General features: G+C 42.7%; 2 long non-coding RNA genes across 2 annotated transcripts in view; one reads left to right on the top strand and one right to left on the bottom strand.

Moving 5' to 3' along the window:
- Positions 1-2,136, top strand: part of LOC140617983 (uncharacterized) — a 36,687-nt gene extending 34,551 nt beyond the window's left edge. The window contains exon 4 of the long non-coding RNA XR_012018143.1: positions 1,746-2,136. This is a non-coding gene — a long non-coding RNA (uncharacterized lncRNA). The remainder of the gene's footprint in view (positions 1-1,745) is intronic.
- Positions 937-18,361, bottom strand: LOC140617984 (uncharacterized). Its single transcript, XR_012018144.1, has 3 exons — positions 17,810-18,361; positions 17,587-17,730; positions 937-1,818 (listed from the first exon to the last, which is right to left on the bottom strand). It is a non-coding gene; the product is annotated as an uncharacterized lncRNA (long non-coding RNA).
- Between the last annotated feature and the right edge of the window lie 292 nt (positions 18,362-18,653).

Genomic DNA, 18,653 nt, shown 5'->3' with positions numbered 1-18,653 from the left:
GGTTATCACTGAGGGCAGCCAAGGACCTCCAAGTGACTGTGTAGAACCATATCTAGCAGTCCCACTAAGGGTCAAGGAACTTGGGTCTTTGTCTACTGTCTCCTGTCCCTCATCCATTGTAGGCCACTCCTGGGGGCATTTACTCCCTAGCACCTCCAGGCTTCCCCAGCCAGAGAAACACAGAAAGCCACAGGAGACCTCCATGGTAGGCTGAGTGAATATGGAAAGGCACTGGCAGTGCCTAACGACCAGCTCCTGGTATAAATATCTCTTCCCATCAGCTTTCCATCACATCGAATTCTTTTAGAAGTAAACAGAGTACACATGATTTTTCAAAAACAAGATTCATTCATTAGAGTTGGTCACATATTAATTTGGAGTGTATGGAAGAAGTAAGCCTTGGATGTGTATCACTGCGGAACCACAGCACATCGTAGCTGATATGATCCAAGCTGATCAAAAGGCTGCAGGAGAGAAAAGTGCTCACCAACCGTAGACCCCTGGTGCTAGTTGACTCATTAACCAGAAACTGATTATCCAGATCTCTTGATTCTCCCCCCACCCCCACTGCTGCTGGTCTTTTCCCCTTTCCTTGCTCATTAGCACCCCTGGCAAAGGAGCGATGGGTATGATCAAATCCACAGGAGTCCTTTTTTAAAAACTTGATTCAGGCCAGAAGGAAGAATAAAGTTGAAACTAGTAACAGATGATATAATTTTTCTTCTTTTTTTATTGTGGTAAAAGACATATAACATAAACTTTACCACTTCAACCATTTTTAAAAGTATACAATTCAGTGACATTAAGTACATTCACACTATTGTATAACCATCACCACCAACTTTTTCAACAGTCTGTAGAACTTGGGATTGTCTATGAACATTGACTTTTCATTGTGTCCCTATTGTCTATTTATTCAGATATTCAAGAGCTGGTTGGACTAACAAAATGTCACTTCTAGATAACTGAAAATAAGTATTTTTTTGGTATTTTTATATCAAGTATTATGAAGCAAGAATGTTATATCAGACAGGCATTGCTATATAATAAACCATTCCAGAATATAATGACTTGAAACAATCATCATTTATTTAGTCACTATCCTAAGTAATGGCAATCTGGCTGGGCTTAGCTGGGTGATTCTGCCTCTTTGGACTAGACACAGTTGATGTTGGCTGGGCACACTCTTGTAGCTGTTGTCAGTTGCCAGGTCCACTAAGGTCTGGCTGGTGTAAGATGGCTCAGCTGGAATGGCTCAGCTCAGCTCATGTGTTTTCTCAACTTCCAGCAGTCTTATTCAATATGGCAGCTCAGCAGGACCTCAAGAGCAGTGAGAGGGCCAGGGCTCAAGTACTCTTCTTGTTCCTGCTTATATCGCCATTGCTCCTGCCCCATTGGCCAGAATAAGTTCCATGACCAAGCCTAGAGTCAGTGTGATAAAAACTACCAAAAAGCATGTAAGCAGGAGGCATGAACAAACTGGGCCCATTACTGGGATGAATCCACTGCAGTTATTATCCTTCCTGGGGCTAAAATTCTGTGTGAAAATAACTATTTGTCTGAGACCATCTTAGTTTACATTAAAGTATTCCAGCCCCATTCTGATGCCCAGACAAGCATTTTCAAGGGCTGCCTTTGCACAATTGATATAACTGAGCCAGAGCCATTTGACCCCAGCTGACGTCATCTTTGTGACCCAACAAAATCACTGAATTTAAACCATATTATTTCTCTGACCCAACTAGGTGAAGATCTGATTGGGCATCATGGTTAGTGTTACCTCTTCTGATGGTCATCTTGCATCATTATCTTCTTCTCCTGAAAGAAAAAAGCAGAGGGTTGGAAGAACTTTGTACCATGGGCAGGAAACAACAACAGGAGAAAGAAGACTGTATACAGAATTGGTTTCCCCTTTCTAAACCTGTGTTCCCATCTCCAATCCATCTTCTCACCAGCATAGTGGGGCTTTGTGCTGGTTAAAGGATCTTTCTTGCTTAAAGTGTTCTCAAAATAAAAAAGTAAGCATGCTCTGTCTCTCACATTAGATTTTGATGAAATGAAAAGTCTAACTCAAGTTTTTTAATATTTGGATCAAGAATTTGTCATAAATTGGGAAACCTATAACCTCAAATTTAAGGTGTTAAGTATATTTCTTTTTTTTTCATTATTATTTTATTAAAGTAATACTTGCTCTTGGTAGTAAATTGCCTGTCCTCTTTATCCCAGACCTCTAGCCCCCAGTCACTTGCCCAGAATGCTATCTTATTACTAGTTTCTTATGTACTAGCGAACATGTGTATGTCTGTTACACATACATTGTAGATTGAAGCATATTAAATTGCCACTGTTGAAATGTTTTGACCTACAAAAACAGGATTGTCCTATCATATAATCTACCTTTTTAAAAAAGATTTTATTTACTTATTTGACAGAGAGAGAGAGAACAAGCAGGCAGAACAGAAGCGGGAGAAGCAGGCTCCCTGTTGGGCAGGGAGACCAATGTGGGGCTGGATCCCAGGACCCTGGGATCATGACCTGAGCTGAAGGCAGATGCTTAACCAACTGAGCCACCCAGGTGCCCTAATATCTATATCTATATCTATATTTATATCTATATCTTTATATATATATATATATATTTATGTCAATAAGAGCATAAAAATACACTGGTCTGCATCTTGGTGTTTTAACTTATCTAAATGTCCTGGAGACCTTTCTATACCAGTATAAAAGGCTTGATGTTATTCTTTTCCATGACTACAATTTAGGTATGACTATAATTTATTTAACAATTCCCTTTCTGATGCACACTTAGGCTTGTTTCCAGTTTTTGTTATTACAAATCCTGCCAGAGTTCCTCACTCAGCATTTGAATCTGGGCATCTGCAGGATGACATATGGAGATATGCAATGACAGTCTGCTGTTTTCCTGTCTTGTGGTCTTCTGGCTCCTTGCAAACTGACTCAAGCCATGACAGATCCCCTAAGTCGTTGGCTCCTGTGTTACAAGATCAGTTATAAGGGATACTAGGAACACCAACCAAAATCTTTGTTCTTCCCACTCCCTGTAGCTTTAAAATTGGTTTGACTCCTAAAACCAGAAGGATTTGAATGCCTAGCAAACCCCTCCCTTTGTGGGCAGGAGTCTTGTCTGGAAGCCCTTCAGTGTGAAGAGATGCTTATTTCCCAGACAGACCTGATTCTTTTTTTTTTTTTTAAGATTTATTTATTTATTCATGAGAGACACAGAGAGTGAGAGGCAGAGACACAGGCAGAGGGATAAACAGGCTCCATGTAGGGAGCCTGACATGGGACTTGATCCCTGGACTCCAGGATCATGCCCTGGGCCGAAGGCAGGCGCTAAACCACTGAGCCACCCAGGGATCCCCGACAGACCTGATTCTTGACTCTGCTGCTCAGTAGTTGTGTGGCTTTGGGTGACTTATTTACCCTCTCCACACTTCCTCAGTGAACCTGAAAGGTATGAAATGGTATACCTATTCCATAGTGTTCTGATGAGGATTAAAAGAAATGATGTACCTGTCACACAGTAGGCATGCCACAAATCAGCCATTTGCTCCTTAAACCAAGTTCCCATAGCCAAAACACTTAGTGTTTTCCTAGAAGAGCTAGGCCAGTGATGATTGTAAGGAAATATAAAAAAGTCTTCTGCAAGCCCACCTTGCTGGCTGGCTTGCAGGAGGCAGTATTTGTTTTCTGATCTCAGTTATCGGTGGATTGTGATTCCTAATCCTTGAATTCTGACCCCATCTTTGGCAGAGAGCTTGGCTTCAAAAGTCTTATTCCTAAAAAGTTAAAAGATAGCAGGCAAGAGAACATATTCCCAGAATCCTTACAACACCAGATGTTTTATCTCTTTTCCTAGCCTCTAGCTCAGTCAGATGATCTGTAGACATGTAATTATTCACCGTCTAGACTGAGCCATCTTGTCGACCACAGAGGGCGAAGAAGGTCAGGAATGGAAAGGAGTCACTAGTCAAAGGGCCCAACACTATGCTTTTATTTGTTAATTTTAGGATAATGTTTTTAGACTTTTTAAGCACATGCTCATTTTTGAGAGATCCATAAAAGCAAAAAGAAAAAAAGCAAAACCTTTCTAGAAATCACAGTTTTCAACTTTTGATAAACACCATTCTGGACATCTCTCCACACACTTACACAGCTCAAGTGTTCAAAATATGGATAGGTGGCCTATTTGGGTGGAAATGATTATACTAAATATCTTATTTGTTTACTTATTTATTTTTTGTTTTCCAACCTACCCACCCCAAATCCTACCCTAGAAAAGTCCACGAGGGCAGGAACCTTGATTATCTTGTCCTCTGTGGGGAATCCTCAAAGTCTAGTACAGGTCTGACACATAGAGGACACTCAAAACGTGTTAAATGTTGAAATATTTCTACTTGGATGTCTTTATAATTTTTTCTTTCACCTTGCAGTTCAATAGCTACTCCAGGATATAACTTAGTGTTGATCATTGTACATCCTTTTTTTTTTTCTAGAACGTATTTTTCTTTTTTTTCTTTTTTTTTTTAGATTTTATTTATTTATTCATGAGAGACAGACAGAGGGTGTGAAGAACGAGGCAGAGACATAGGCAGAGGGAGAAACAGGCTCCTAATGCAGGACTCGATCCTGGGACTCCAGGTTCACACCCTGAGCCAAAGGCAGATACTCAACCACTGAGCCACCCAGGCGTCCCTAGAACATATTTTTCTTTCAATGTTTCCTTATTTTAGTAAAATTTTCTTCTATTACATTCTTAAGTATGTTGCTCCGTTTTCCTGTTTTCTTCTTCAGAAACCATAATTGTGGATACATGAGTCTCCTTTATCTCCAATATCTATCATCCTCTTTGTATTAATTATTTATAATCAACTTTTCCATTTCATTTCATGCGATGATCTCAAGCCTATACACGGTCTCTCTTTTTGTCTTTATTTTCTGGTACTTATTTCCTGTAGCTTTAATTTCCTTACCCTAAGGGCACATCTTTCCCCAAGTCTGTGTTCCTGGACCAGCGTTGCTCATAGTAAGCTCTTTAGGGTGCATGCCATCTGGGCTGTGATAGGGTTCTGGCTGTCCATTCCGCACCATTCCCCTAGCTTCCTCTCTTGGATTTGTATTGTGTTGTTTTGTTTTTTGAGTGGAACCCTTGGTCACAGGCAACAGAAACAGACTATCAGGGTACAAATTCATTTTTTAGCTAAATTCCATCCCTGACCTCACTAAAAGCAGTGGATATCTTTTCATAGAGATAAGAGCATTCCCTACCTCTTTCCTGGGCTGCCCATGAAACTGGATCTCAACACTCTAAAAATCCTTGGATATGTTCTTCTTGATGTTGACAAATACTTTTGAAGAAATACATATCCTTATCAGAGTTTGAGGCAGCGTGTATTAGCTGTCAGCTTACTCCCTCATCTCAGCCTCGATTTCTTGGCATTTGCCAGCAATGATTCATACTCTGGGGTGTGATACTGTTTCAGATTCCTACTTCATTGATGATGGATTGTATTCCCTCCATCCTTTGTCCTTTTTGCTAATTTGGATGGAGTTCAAACTCAGATTAGAGTGAAGATGCCACCATTTTTACATCACTACTAGGTTAATCAGAGGAGTCAGACTTGGACCAGATGAAAGGGCTTTTTGCAACTGGGAATTATGAGTCTGATGCCAGTTGAATTCCTGTGATGCTCTCACTTCTCAAGTTCACCCTCCCCAGCCATCTATCTCTGTGGTGAAGACACTGCTTAATGCATCCACCACGTGCCTCACTAATGATGCTTTCCACAGGCTTGCTGCATTCTCCTCTCTTATAATAAGTGCTATGTGGCCCTCAATGCCTGGACCACACATTCATTAATATTTATGCTTCCCGAGAGTGATGGGGTGTCCCGGTGATTTGCAGACATGAGCAGGTGCCCCTAATGGAAGAATAAGTAGGAGCCGTCTCTTGGGGAATAGCAGCTTTCAGTCTTCCTGTCGTAGAAAAGAAGACTTTGGGTTGGTAATGGAAACATCCACAGCTTTCGTGGAGTAATCTCCAACTATCCAACTGGCTGACTTGGACTACAGTTGTGAGAAAGGTTGGAGAAAAGATGGAGAGGTAGCTGATGTTCCCAAGTAGAGAGGAGAGAAGTCCTATTTCCTTCCCTAATCAAAGGCTTCCTTATTACTGTGAAGTCAGAGACAGAAGCTTTCTAGTGGCGAGTTACACATACCCCAGTTTGTCTCCTTGCACACTCAGATTCCAGTTCCCTACTCTAACATGTTATCGCATACTCACAAACTTTTCTTCAATGCATGAAACCTTAGTGAAATATTATTAGTCATTATCCATATTGGCTATCAAATGCCATATCTACTTCAACCTTTGATTTAGTTGTCAAGTTATGACAATGGAAATAAACAACCAGTCCCATGGGGTGGGGTCAGGATACTGCCAATTTCTGCCTGCTGAAATTTCCTGTGGCCCATTGGTTCAAATAGGGCAGCTTAGGGTAACCTCTATTCCATAAATAGACAGTGCTGAAGTTTTTATACTTTGTTTTGTATTAGCTTTAAATATCTGGCAATGTCCAGTTCACTAGATTCTGCTGACCACATACAATGACTCCCCTATGCACACATTTGGAGTGTGTCATTTCTGCAAACTGTACTCATGTGAATAAAGTAGGAAACATTATGATAGGAGTCCAAGCTGGTGTGACTTACAGTCTGCCAAGGCCTTTGTTAAAACAAGGATGTTGACTGGTTTTCCTGATGTGGTGATTTGAAAATACATCTGCAAGTTTTTGACTCTCATCCCATCAAAAGGTAGGGATTTTAATTCCCTTCCTATGGAATATGAACTGATCTTTATGACTCATTGCTAATGGATAAAATGTGGCAGAAGTGTTGATGAGTGACTTCTGAGTAAGGTCTTAAAAGGAGCAGCTTCCACCTGGCTGGTTCTACCCTCAGAACTCAGACATTTTGATGTTTTGAGAAAGCCCCATCATGTGGAGAGGCCACATGGAGGTGTTCCAGTTGACAGACCCAGCTAATGTCTAGCCAACAGCCAGCACCAACCATCAGACATATGAGTGAAGAGACTTTGGGTGAATTCAGCCCCCACCCTTCAAGCTTGCCCAATTAACACCACATAGAGCATGGATAAGCAATCCCTGCCCTGCTATATTAGTATGCTAGGGTGATCATAACAAAGTACCACAGACTAAGTGGTTTAAACAAGATTTGTTTTCACGCAGTTCTGGAGACTAGAGGTCAGAGATCAAGGTGTTGGCAGAGTTGGTACTTTCTGAAGGTTGGAAGAAAGTGTCTATACCAGGCCTTTCTCCTTGTCTGGAGGTCACATGGTCTCCCCTCCCCTCTCACACCTGGATCCAAATTTTTTCTTCCTATAAGGACACCTGTCACATTGCATAAGTGTCTACCTGAATGACCTTGTTTTAAATTAATCACCTCTATAAAGACCCTGTCTCCAAATACCCTCATATTCTAAGATACTGGGGTTAGGACCTCAACATGAATTTATTTAATGGAACACTATTCTACCCCTTACACCTGCCACGCCTGCTCAAACCATAGATTCATGAGCAAAATGAATGTCGTCGTTGTTTGTGGGCCTCTAAGACTCAGAGTGGTTTGTTATGCAGCAAAAGATAACCAGCACACCTAAGATAGATGAATAACTTGGTTCCTGGTGACTAGAATTTGTTCTGCAAATGTTCTCTGGGAGCAGTACTGCACCCAGTTGGTACCCATAAGGCACCAGGCCAGACCACAGGCAAACATCTGGAAGACAGTTTCAGGGACTACATGTTCAGTGTTATCTATTTTTCTGTTTTTGAATTTTGCTCTTTGATTACAAAGCCACTGAAGTTGTCTCTAGTCAGAGAGACAAGGAGGACAAATGTTTATAAGTACCAGTATGGAGCAGCAGAAGGATGTAGTCAAATAAAAATCTATGGCCAGATGTGGAAATATCATTGGGCCTCATGGCAGTTGACTTTGAGACCTGTTCTAGATGCAAGGAGGCCTTGGGCTTTTAGCAGAGGTGAAACAGTGCTAGCAACAGGCTTTCCTGAGCACCCAGTCTGGTCCAAACTCTTGTTCCACCTGGCACTAGCTGTATCATCCTGGGAAGGTCACTTAAGGTCTCCATGCTTCTGCTTTCTTGGGTGCTTCATATGATAGGCTAACCATTTTTATCTTCATTATAGAGCTTGCCATGAGTGAATTCCTCTTCTGACTATTCTGTCTCCAACTGGTTTCCTTTGGTTACTCACCATTGCTACATCTTATTACTTCAGTCTACACAATTAATTTATTCATTTACTCAACAAATGTTTATTGAGAACCTACTCTATGCTAGGCACTGAGGGTATAATAACATTGGGTCAATGACCTCATTGACCTTGATCCTATCTTGCTCTTTACATCTAAAATTCTACCTTGTGACCTTCCAGCTGCTGTTTCCATCACTCATGGGCACATATCCTCTGCTTCTTAGCTCAGATCCTTGAAAGAGGCACTCAGATTGGCCTAGCATGTCTTTTCAAGTCAAGCCTCAAACTGTTTCTAACCGACTTTCGTATTTGGTTGCCTAAGATCAGGCACCCTGATCCAACCAACTGTCTTCTAGAGCAAGAGATGGGCATGAAGTCCAGAACATTGCCTCACAGTGATTGTGGGGTAATAGCTATGATGGGCAAACTGGAAGAAGTCCTTAGAGCAGTACATTAGGGTGGAGAAAGCCACCGTGGATTCCAGCTGGAGCTTATAGTACCCCAGGGAGAGTTTTAGTCAATTTCACACAACACAGGCTCAAGGAGGTGATGACTTGAAGACATCATGCACCAATCTGCTAGCTCCAGAATCAGGCTAGAAGCCAGGCCTTTGGAGGAATGTCTTGGCACTGAGTGATTTCACCCTACCTTGATTAGCAGAAACAGTGCTCCTTCCATTTCCTCTTGGCATGCACCATTCCCAGTTTGCAAGTCAGCAAACTTAGAGGGGGTTTTCACTGGCTGAAGGGGTGTACTTGACCCCTCAACCAATGCCAAACAAGAGTTGATGCATACATACTCTGGCTTCCCTGTCCCTCAGATAGGACAACTGTGAGATGTGTTCCACATTACTTCCCTGATGTCCAGCAGGATTGAGCCCCAGAAGCCCATACCTGCAACCTGCTTATTAATGCAAACATGTTAGTTTCTCTTCTATTCTTCTCTACCTGTACTTTCTGAAGAAACTCTTCAAATAAACTACTTGCACTCAAAATCTCCGATCTGTTTCCAGAGAACTGAAAATTAAGACACCTTGCAAGAAAAAACAAGTAGTGAGGCCATAAAGGTAAAAGGGAGGCAGGGAATCAAGACATGAGCAGAGGTATGGGTAGACAGACACAGAGATAAAGATCATTCATGCAGTATTACTAAACCATCGGCTCCACAGGTAATTCACCTGGTCTGGAGCTACAGAGAAAAGCAGGCTGCAGGTGAAGAGGTGCAACTCTTCCAAGAAGGGCTACTTGTAAACTAGGTGTCCTGGTATCATTCTTAAAATGTTCCATTCTCCCACTTGTCATCTCATTCATTGCTGAATCATTAATCATGATTTATATGACATTGACTTTTTTCAGAAATCTTGACTATCTCTTTGACAAGACATTAATAAAGAGTGGGACTTAGGGTGTCAAGTTTTTATGAGCAAAAGTGTCCAAGGCCATCTCCAGATGGGTATTCTTGGCTGCTTTCACCACACTCTCCAGAGACTGAAAAGCAATTGTTTGGCTGGGCAGATAGAGCTGAACTGAATTAAATTGACCTGCATGATACAGAAAGTAGCACTGAGCACATTTAAGTAAGGGGCTTTGAAAGAAATCTATTTTATTGTAGCTGAGTGTTGAGATTATTTTAAGGAAGTGATTAATAGTTTAAAATGCACGAATGATGTCAGCATCTAAAATTAAGATAGATGGGGAGAACAACATACTTGGTCCTAAATAAAAAGCTAACTAAATCTTTATTTCTTTCTGCGTTTTTTTTTTCCTTTCACAAACATGAATTTGGCTGCTTTCAAAAGCCAGTTCTTATGCCTACATCCTGAAAAGAAAGACGACATTTCCATTAGTAGAATACCAGCAGCCTCACTTAATCCAGATACACATATACCTAAAGGCACCTTTGTTCCAAATATAATTATTGCTCTGCAGGAAAATCTGGTGTGATTCTTCTGATTCGGAGTTTTAAGCCTGTCTTTAATTTCACATAACTTTATTAGAACCCCTAGAGATGAGAGAGGACACAGTAGGGGAAGGTAGTTTTCATGATAAGCAAAACCAGGGCATGTGGAAATTCTTTCAACTCAGGCTTCTGGCTCGAGTTATAAACTCTGATACAGAGTTTGGGCTCTTCTACCACTTAGGCACTGGATGAACAAACATGTGTTTTAAAAGCCTCTGCAGCCCGCAAGTCCTGCCCTCGTGCACACATGTGACTCTTAGAGCACCGTGGTCATGGTCAGAGCAAAGCCAAACCCTCCCGTGGAAAGGGTTTCTCTCATTGGCTTCTCTCAAAGTCAATGTTTGCTGGAAAGGCAGCAATTTCTTTCCTCTTCAAAAGGACCTTCATGTACAAACTCACTCCCACCTACTGTGCATGTAAATTATTCATCAGTGATATGGCCTCTATTTCTGACTTTGATCCTTTTCTTCCTCGGGATGCCACAAGGAGCATGAGAAGGCCGGTGAGTTATCAGAGGGCTTTTGATCTCCTACTCACAAATGACATTTTGTTGGGGAACATCTGGGCCCCTTCTGCAGCTGCAGGGTGGGTCAAAAAGGAGCAGAGTTTGGGGGTTCTGAGGTGTCCACCCCTTAGCATCAAACCATCTTCAACACAAAATGGGATGGGGAGAGAAATGGGCACGCTTCTCCCAGAACCAGCAACTGCTCACACGGTAATTAACAGGCACCTGCAACGACTCTCCCAACAGGCAGGGTGGTGTGACTCAGAGGTCCGACTGTCCAGAACTGGTTTCAGAGGAATTACACAATTGGAGTCATGTACCATGGAGCTTTCAATTAAGTAAAAATCACTGGGGGAGGAAGCCAGGGATGACTGAGGGGCAGAGACCCTCCAAAATGTTTTCTCTTTCTTTCGAGGTAAAAACAAGGTTTTCCTCACAAAATGGAGTGAAAATGTAAGGCACCAAGAATGCTGGAAGGGAAGAACAGGGAAAGGTCTGTGTTTCTCACAGGTCTGAAATGAGCTCTCCGTGCAGTTTGTCATCAAACTATTAGTAACTGGCCATTGTGGCTGGCATTGAATCTTCAGAGTGCTCACAGTTTAAAGACCAAGGACAGCGGACTCCTTTCATAATGGCAGTGTAAACCACTTTGCATTAAGTAGGAACAACAACCTTTTTAAAAAGAATGTGGCAAAATAATTACATTTCTTGTTGCTTTCCTTTCTTCCACATCACATGAGCAAGCACATCAGCCTCACTTGAATGGATAAAAGGAGGACTTTTTTTTTCAGTGAGGGCTGCTCTCAGGGGAAACACACCCATCAGTAAGGAACCCTTCATTCTGTCATGGCTGACTGGGATTCTAGGCTCAGCCTGGGCTAATTCACCACAACGTTTGGGATTTGCTCATGCCTCTTCTTTCTGGTTGACTGGGGAGCCATACTGGCAGGAATATTTACCCTACAAATGTCCTGTTTGATGTCTGAGTCCTGGTGCATTCCTCCAAATTTTCTCTCCTCATTTTTTTTTCTTTTTATTTAACTGAAGGTGATGTCCTCTGAAATGTTAATTCTTTAACTGGGAAGAGCCTTTAAATAGGGATTTGGCAGTAGTTCTGAAGTAAGTTTCATCATTATGTTGAAGAAGCCCTTTCAAATGCATTTGAAATCCATTTTTAGAATTTCAAAATAAAGGCTGTTAATGTTTTCCAATGGTACATTAAAAATTCAACAGTATTGTCCTCAGCATGGTCTGTTTTGATGCAGGTTACCTGGTTGGCTTAGTTTAAAATTGATATCATGAGTGGCTTGAAGTGCATTTCATCAAATGTTGATATCTAATGAGATATTTAGGGGACAGATCATTTTTTATATCTTGAATGCCTGATGTACAAATCACCTCATCTCTATAAAGCAGAGGGAACCATTTTAATTTGGTAAAGTGGGAACAGATTATTGCAATCTTTTTATGTTTCCTGATGTCAAAAATAAATAGCCTTGGTGTTCCAGAAAGCAAAAATCGCCCAGCTGAGAACAACTCACACACACGCACTGCTCTCTCTCTCTCTCTCTTTCTCTCTCCCCCCCCTCACATGCACACACACACACACATGCATTCACATACACCTTCAGCTTCTCCCTTGCTGCCTCCAGTTGTGGGAGGAGAGAAGTCTCTAGAATGAGAGCAAATGAAACCTGGTGAGTTTGCACTAGTGACTGTTGTGCTTCCTTTCTCCTTCTGGCCACTGTGGCGTCTGATTATCAGAAGACCCACCTGATAGTGGTAGATGCTCCCAGATGTGTGTGGTACCTACGGCTCCAGCCCTGGCCTCATCCCTCTGCCCTCCCTGGGGAGCCTAATTAGACATGGTCAAGGCCAGAGTTTCTAAGTTTGCCTGAAAACTCGAACTGATGGAATCGGGTCATTTAGGTTTCTAAATAGCTACGTGTATGCTTGGAACCTCGAATTATGTGCTGGATGTTGGCCCCCACATCAGGGAAATATCCACGGTCCTCAGTCCTCCACCCCGGTCCCAGCCTCACTGGCTGCAAGCGCCGCCCGGGGCCACCGCATCTGAGCTGCCCTCCTGTCTGCCTCCCAGGGCGGCGCGGGGGGCCAGGGGGCAGCTGAAGAGCGTGACCGCCATCGCCATCGTTTTGGACAGGCTGCGGCAGAGGGGCAGGCCTCTGGGTGCCCCCGCCCGAGCAGGGGCCGCTTTGGAGGCACAGACGCCCCCGCGTGGGCCGAGCCTTGCGCTCGCACCTCCCGGGAGGGGAGGAGGCTGCAAACCGTCAGATCGCCGCGCGGCCCCGCCAGCTTCCCTCTGCCCCGAAACTTCTCCTAATTAAGCCAGTCCATCTAACTACGGGGCGTGCCATCAAACAGGTCTCCAGATGCTTCCGCTGCAGCCCGTGGGCGCTGGTCAAAGCCGGCGAGGCTTGTGATCAGCGACGCGGGCCCTGCGTGGCGGGCGCGGGCCCCTCTCGCCCCGGCGCGCCCCGCTCCGAGCGCCGCGCAGTCCGCCCTCGCTCGTTTGCTCCGTCGCCTGGCGAAGGCTCAGAGCGCGATTACTAAAGTTAGGGAAACATCCCTGTAATTAGCCCGGCAACTCTAAGCACAAGAAATGGAAATTAGTCACAGGATCATAAATGAGTTCGTGCATACATTACATTGCGCACGGCCCTGGGGGCCCAGTGTTTGCGGCGTTGGCCAGCACCCCTGTGTGGCAGCAAAGCCGTCCTCCCCCAGCGAGGGGAAGGCGCAGGAAAGGCGGTTTGGCTTGAATTACAAATTCTGTGATTCTTTTGTAGACGGCCAGGCCATCGGAGTAAAGTCTGTACTGAGGCTGGGGAAAGGGAGACGACGAGTAAACAGTGATTTTCCTGTTGATTTTTATTTTGTTTCCCCCGCATCTGTTAACCTAGAGCCATCAAGGTGCCTCCAAACGGTGGGCTCGTCAACTGTACTGCTTCACTCATTAGAAGCAGTAGTTATAAACTCTTTAAATAACCCTGATTCTGAACTATTTTCGAAGTCACTCCTCTTCCTAGCAAAGGCCAGGAAATTGGACTCAGGCACACACAACACGGCATTTGCATCAAAATAATACAGCAGGCAGCAGCAAGCCACAATCACATCACTCAGAAGGAAGGAATAGAATACAAATTAAAGGAAGAATGTAAATTTTTTGCCATTAAGCTTCAATGACCATTTGAAATGGTACAAGGCACAAAGGTTCTTGATGAGCGTCATCTAGTTTGATTATTCATACTTGTGTTTCTGCTTGAATTAAAGCAGGAGTGCGAGAGCCTGTTATGGGAAAATATTTGAATTGATAGTGAACTCTCACCTTGCCGTGCATCCATTTACTTTTCAAATGAATACCAGATAAGTTAGTGCATTTTCTAATCGGCCTGTTTTCCAGTGAGTGCTGTCATTACATACCAATTTCTTTCAGAAGTGCTTGCTAAGAAACATTAACTACTTACAAATAAGGAGCTGTCTGTCACCGGCTGCAGTCTTCAGCTCACAGCATTTCTGCTAGGACAGTGTGAGGGCTGGAGAGTCCAAGTTCCCTTGCCTGTCATGGCTTCCGGCCTCTTCCTATTTCCCAAGTGAGTCTTTAAGAGTAGGCAGGGTCTTGCGGACGTGCTGTCTTTATGGAACCAGGTGGAGTCCTGCCCGATGCAGAGCCAAGCTGATTTACCGTGGAGTAGTTATGTCACTGTAGGCAGGTGGCCTGGGTCTTCCCCACCCTGGGATCCTATTTGCTGAGGCCGGGCAACCAGAACAGATTCTGACACAGACTTTATTCAAAACTGAAAGCATCCCTTTCTGGACATAGGTCCCATCACTGGCACATTCAACAAAGAAACAAAATGGAAAAGGTAGATCCCGAGGGTTGTGGTGGGAGGAAAGAGGGGTGGTGTCTCGTATAAAAACCATATGCCCAGTTTTGGACAAGAGTAGATTTGCAGAAACTATGGTGAAGGTTCCAGAACACTGCTGCACTTCAAGAAGAGACTTAAAAAATATTTGCGCAGAGAGAAAGGAAAAGATCCTTATTACTCAGTCTGCTTTGGGATCACAAGCATCTTTTTTTAGGTTACTTTCCTGTTGAATGTTGCTGGCCACACATTTGTTGAAATGTGTCAATTACTTTTTGATCAAAACTTTTTTACGGTGTGCCTGAGTGGCTCAGTCGGTTAAGCATCCAACTCTTCACTTTGGCTCAGGTCACAGTCTGAGGGTGATGAGATTGAACCCCATGTTGGGTTCCACACTGGGCGTGGAACCTGCTAAAGATTCTCTCTCTCCTCCCTCTGTCCCTACCCCACTTCCTGCGCATGCTCTCTCTGTCTCTCTCTAAAAATAACAATACTGTTTTAGGAGTAATCACATGGTAAAAGAATATAGGTGTACCCAAGTGAACAAAGCAATGTTCACAAATGTTGAGTGACATTGCCTTCAGATGATTTTGTTGTGCAGACTCTGGTTCATTCATTGACAGAATCAGTCCCATGCTGATTTGCCACAGTGATGAGCAAAGCACAGAAAATGTGAACACTTCATGTGTTCCCAAGGTAAAGAGAAAAAGGAAATAAATGCCTTGCAAACTACCCTTTTGGGTGGAAAACAGGGGGACCTAATTCCAAGTGAGAAAAGAGTCCTTATCAGGTTTGAATCCAAATGTCACCTTATTTTTATTTATTTATTTATTTATTTATTTATTTATTTATTTATTTATCTATTTATTTATTTTTAAAGATTTTATTTATTTATTCATGACAGACACAGAGAGAGATTAGCAGAGACACAGGCAGAGGGAGAAGCAGGCTCGGTGCAGGGAGCCCGATGTGGGACTTGATTCCGGGTCTCCAGGATCACGTCCTGGATTGAAGCCAGTGCTAAACCGCTGGGCCACCTATTTTTATTTTTTAAATATTTTTATTTATTTATTCATTTGAGAGAGAGAGAGAAAGAGAGTATGAGCAGAGGGAGGGACAGAGGGAGAAGCAGACTCTCTGCTCAGCAAGGAGCCCAACCCAGGACTGTATCCTAGGACCCTGGGATCATGATCTGAGCTGAAGGAAGACACTTAACTGACTGAGCCAGGTACCCCGGTTACCATTATTTTTAAAATAAAAAATAAATATTGTAATCCTCAAATTGGTTAATCCTGTAACTGATTTAAGAGTCAAATGTGGGGAAAGGAACAATTGAATGTGTCATGACCACCCATGTTAAGGAAGGGTATAAAACTGAGTGGGAAAAATTAGAGAGGGAGACAAACCATGAGAGCCTCCTAACACTGGGAAACAAACAAAGGATTGCAGAAATGGAAGGTTGGGGTGGGTGGGGAGGGGTATGGGGTGACTGGGTGACCGGCACTGAGGAGGGCACTTGATGGGATGAGCACTGGGTGTTATACTATATGTTGGCAAACTGAATGTAAATTTTTAAAAAGGTTAAAAAAAAGGAAGGAAGGATATAAAGCCCTTTTGAAGGTAGGGACTTACTGTGACCAGATGTGCCCCGCACAAACATACACACACAGAAGAATACTGAAAAACATATTCTACGATCTGAGTTAATTATTATCCTTCTCAGAAATGTATAAACACTCATGTATCTAGAGAGGTTATAATGTCCAAAGCCATTTTACCAGGTGTATCACCTGCATTTAGGTCTCAAAATCCTGACAATGTATTCATGGATTTATAATTTTAAAAGAGCACTTATATTTCAAGGCTTCAAATAAATAATTTTATACAAAGGAATGTAGTCATTTCCCTTTTGTCTACTTCTTTGAAAAGCTGTTAAGTTTTCTGAGACATTGAGTATAAGCACAAGCACCCACAAAACATAACTGAGTAAATATGATAATAAATGGCCACATATTCTTTTTCTCTCTGCACCCACGTCCACCTTTTGGAAGTGCCCTCTAGACGTGAGGTTGTCCATTGCTTTGTCTAATTTGTTTTGGCCAATGAACATTAATCAGTGTGACACAAGCAGAAATTTTAAAAGCATGTAACACATATGCTCTTGGTGTATTTGGAGATCACCATGTGAGAAGCCTGAGGCAGCCTACTTTCTAGAGACATGTGGAGAAAAGACTGAGTAACCTGCCAGTGATCACACTGGAGAGCAAGGCCATAGTCTACCATCCCTCTACCAGACAGTCATATGCAAGACAGACATATGCAAGAGCCCAACGGGTATCAGCCAAGCCAGCCGAGCCCAGTAGAGCCACCCACCAACCCACAGAATCACGAGCTAAATTTGCACTCAAGGTGCTTTATGTGCAAATTATGTGACCGAGGCCCATTCTCATTTAAACTCTCTTTTGTTATTGAACCAACAAAATATTTTTGTCATTCATGAACCATCAAAATTGTACTACTACAGTATGCTATTATACATACTGTATAAGTATGTACACCAAATCATCTGTCAAAGCTGACCCTTCATCCTACAGGCACTGTATTGGAAATCACACTTTTCAATATTTTGAAGATTGAATGAGAGTGAGTGGGTATAGCACCTGCTATCAGCTACTCTGCCGATGTCCCCTAAAATCTCTTGTCATTTTCACACAAACCCATCCCCATGTGCATTCATTCCCAACAGCCAGTATCTGCATCTCTTTGTTGGAGGACAGCCCTTGAGCTGCTAGAGCCCATTTTCCTTGAAAGCATGGAGAACTGGAAGTCTGGTGGGTAACATGCCATCCCATCCCACTTCTGCCACTTGCAATCAACATATCTCTGGCTGACTGACACTTCTGGACTCCAGACTTCTCACCATCCATGGTCCTGTGTGAAATCCAGTAGATGAGCCCGTCTCTGAGAATCATATTCTGGCTAATTCTTCTTGGTTGCATCTTGAGTGTGGTATTTCCTCTCTGAGGCTCTTAATGTCTGCTCTGTTTGCTCATGGAATGGGATCCTGAGAAAAATAAGAACAGGAATTTCACTGTTTTGTTATGACAAATAGCTTCAGCCTCCTCCCTAACCAAAACTCTTACTTTGTTAGGTTTCCGTTTCCTCTTCATATTTTTCTTGGCCACTGTGACCAGTGTTAGCCTCTTTGCCATTGTCTAAAGGTAAAGAAGGAGGAGCATTAGATGATTCGTGATCCAACATAAAAATCCCATTGACTTTATTTGACATAGAGAGAAATTGAACATGAGGGAGTTCTAAACTTTTGCTTGAATCATTCATATGAACATGTGCATGTTTAATTAAGTTGTCAGAGGTGAAGCTCTTGCCACAATGCACAGTGGCTCTCAAATCTTACTTGCTTCAGAAACATCTGTGATGCTTCTATAACATACAGATACCTGGGTTCCCTTCCAGACCTCTCCAATCACTGTCTTTAAAAAGGGTTAAAAATGAGAACTCTCCAGAGAACCCAATCAAAATTGGGCCAAGGACCTGAATAAACATTTCTCCAAAGAAGATATACAAATGGCCAATGAGTACATGAAAGAATACTCAACATCACTAGTCATTAGGGAAATGCAAATCAAAATCACAATGAGATACCACTTCATATCCATTAAGATGGCCTCTGTCAAAAAAAAAAGAAAGAAAAGGAAAGAAAAAGTGTCGGCAAGGATGTGAAGAAATTGGAACGCTTGTGTATTGTTGGGAACACAAAATGTTGCAACCATTATGGAAAGTAGTACAGCAGTTCCTTAAAAAGAAAATGACCATATGATCCACGTAGTCCACTTCTGGGTATATACCCAAAAAAATTGAAAGCAGGGTCTTGAAGAGATATTGGTACAGGCATATCCATAGTAGGTTTATTCACAATAGCCAAAAGGTAGAAATAACCCAAGTGTCTGCTGGCAGGTGAATGGATAA

This window comes from Canis lupus, chromosome 26 (assembly GCF_048164855.1).
Source record: "Canis lupus baileyi chromosome 26, mCanLup2.hap1, whole genome shotgun sequence".
NCBI classification, from domain to species: domain Eukaryota; kingdom Metazoa; phylum Chordata; class Mammalia; order Carnivora; family Canidae; genus Canis; species Canis lupus.
This window is presented reverse-complemented; position numbering and strand designations above follow the sequence as displayed.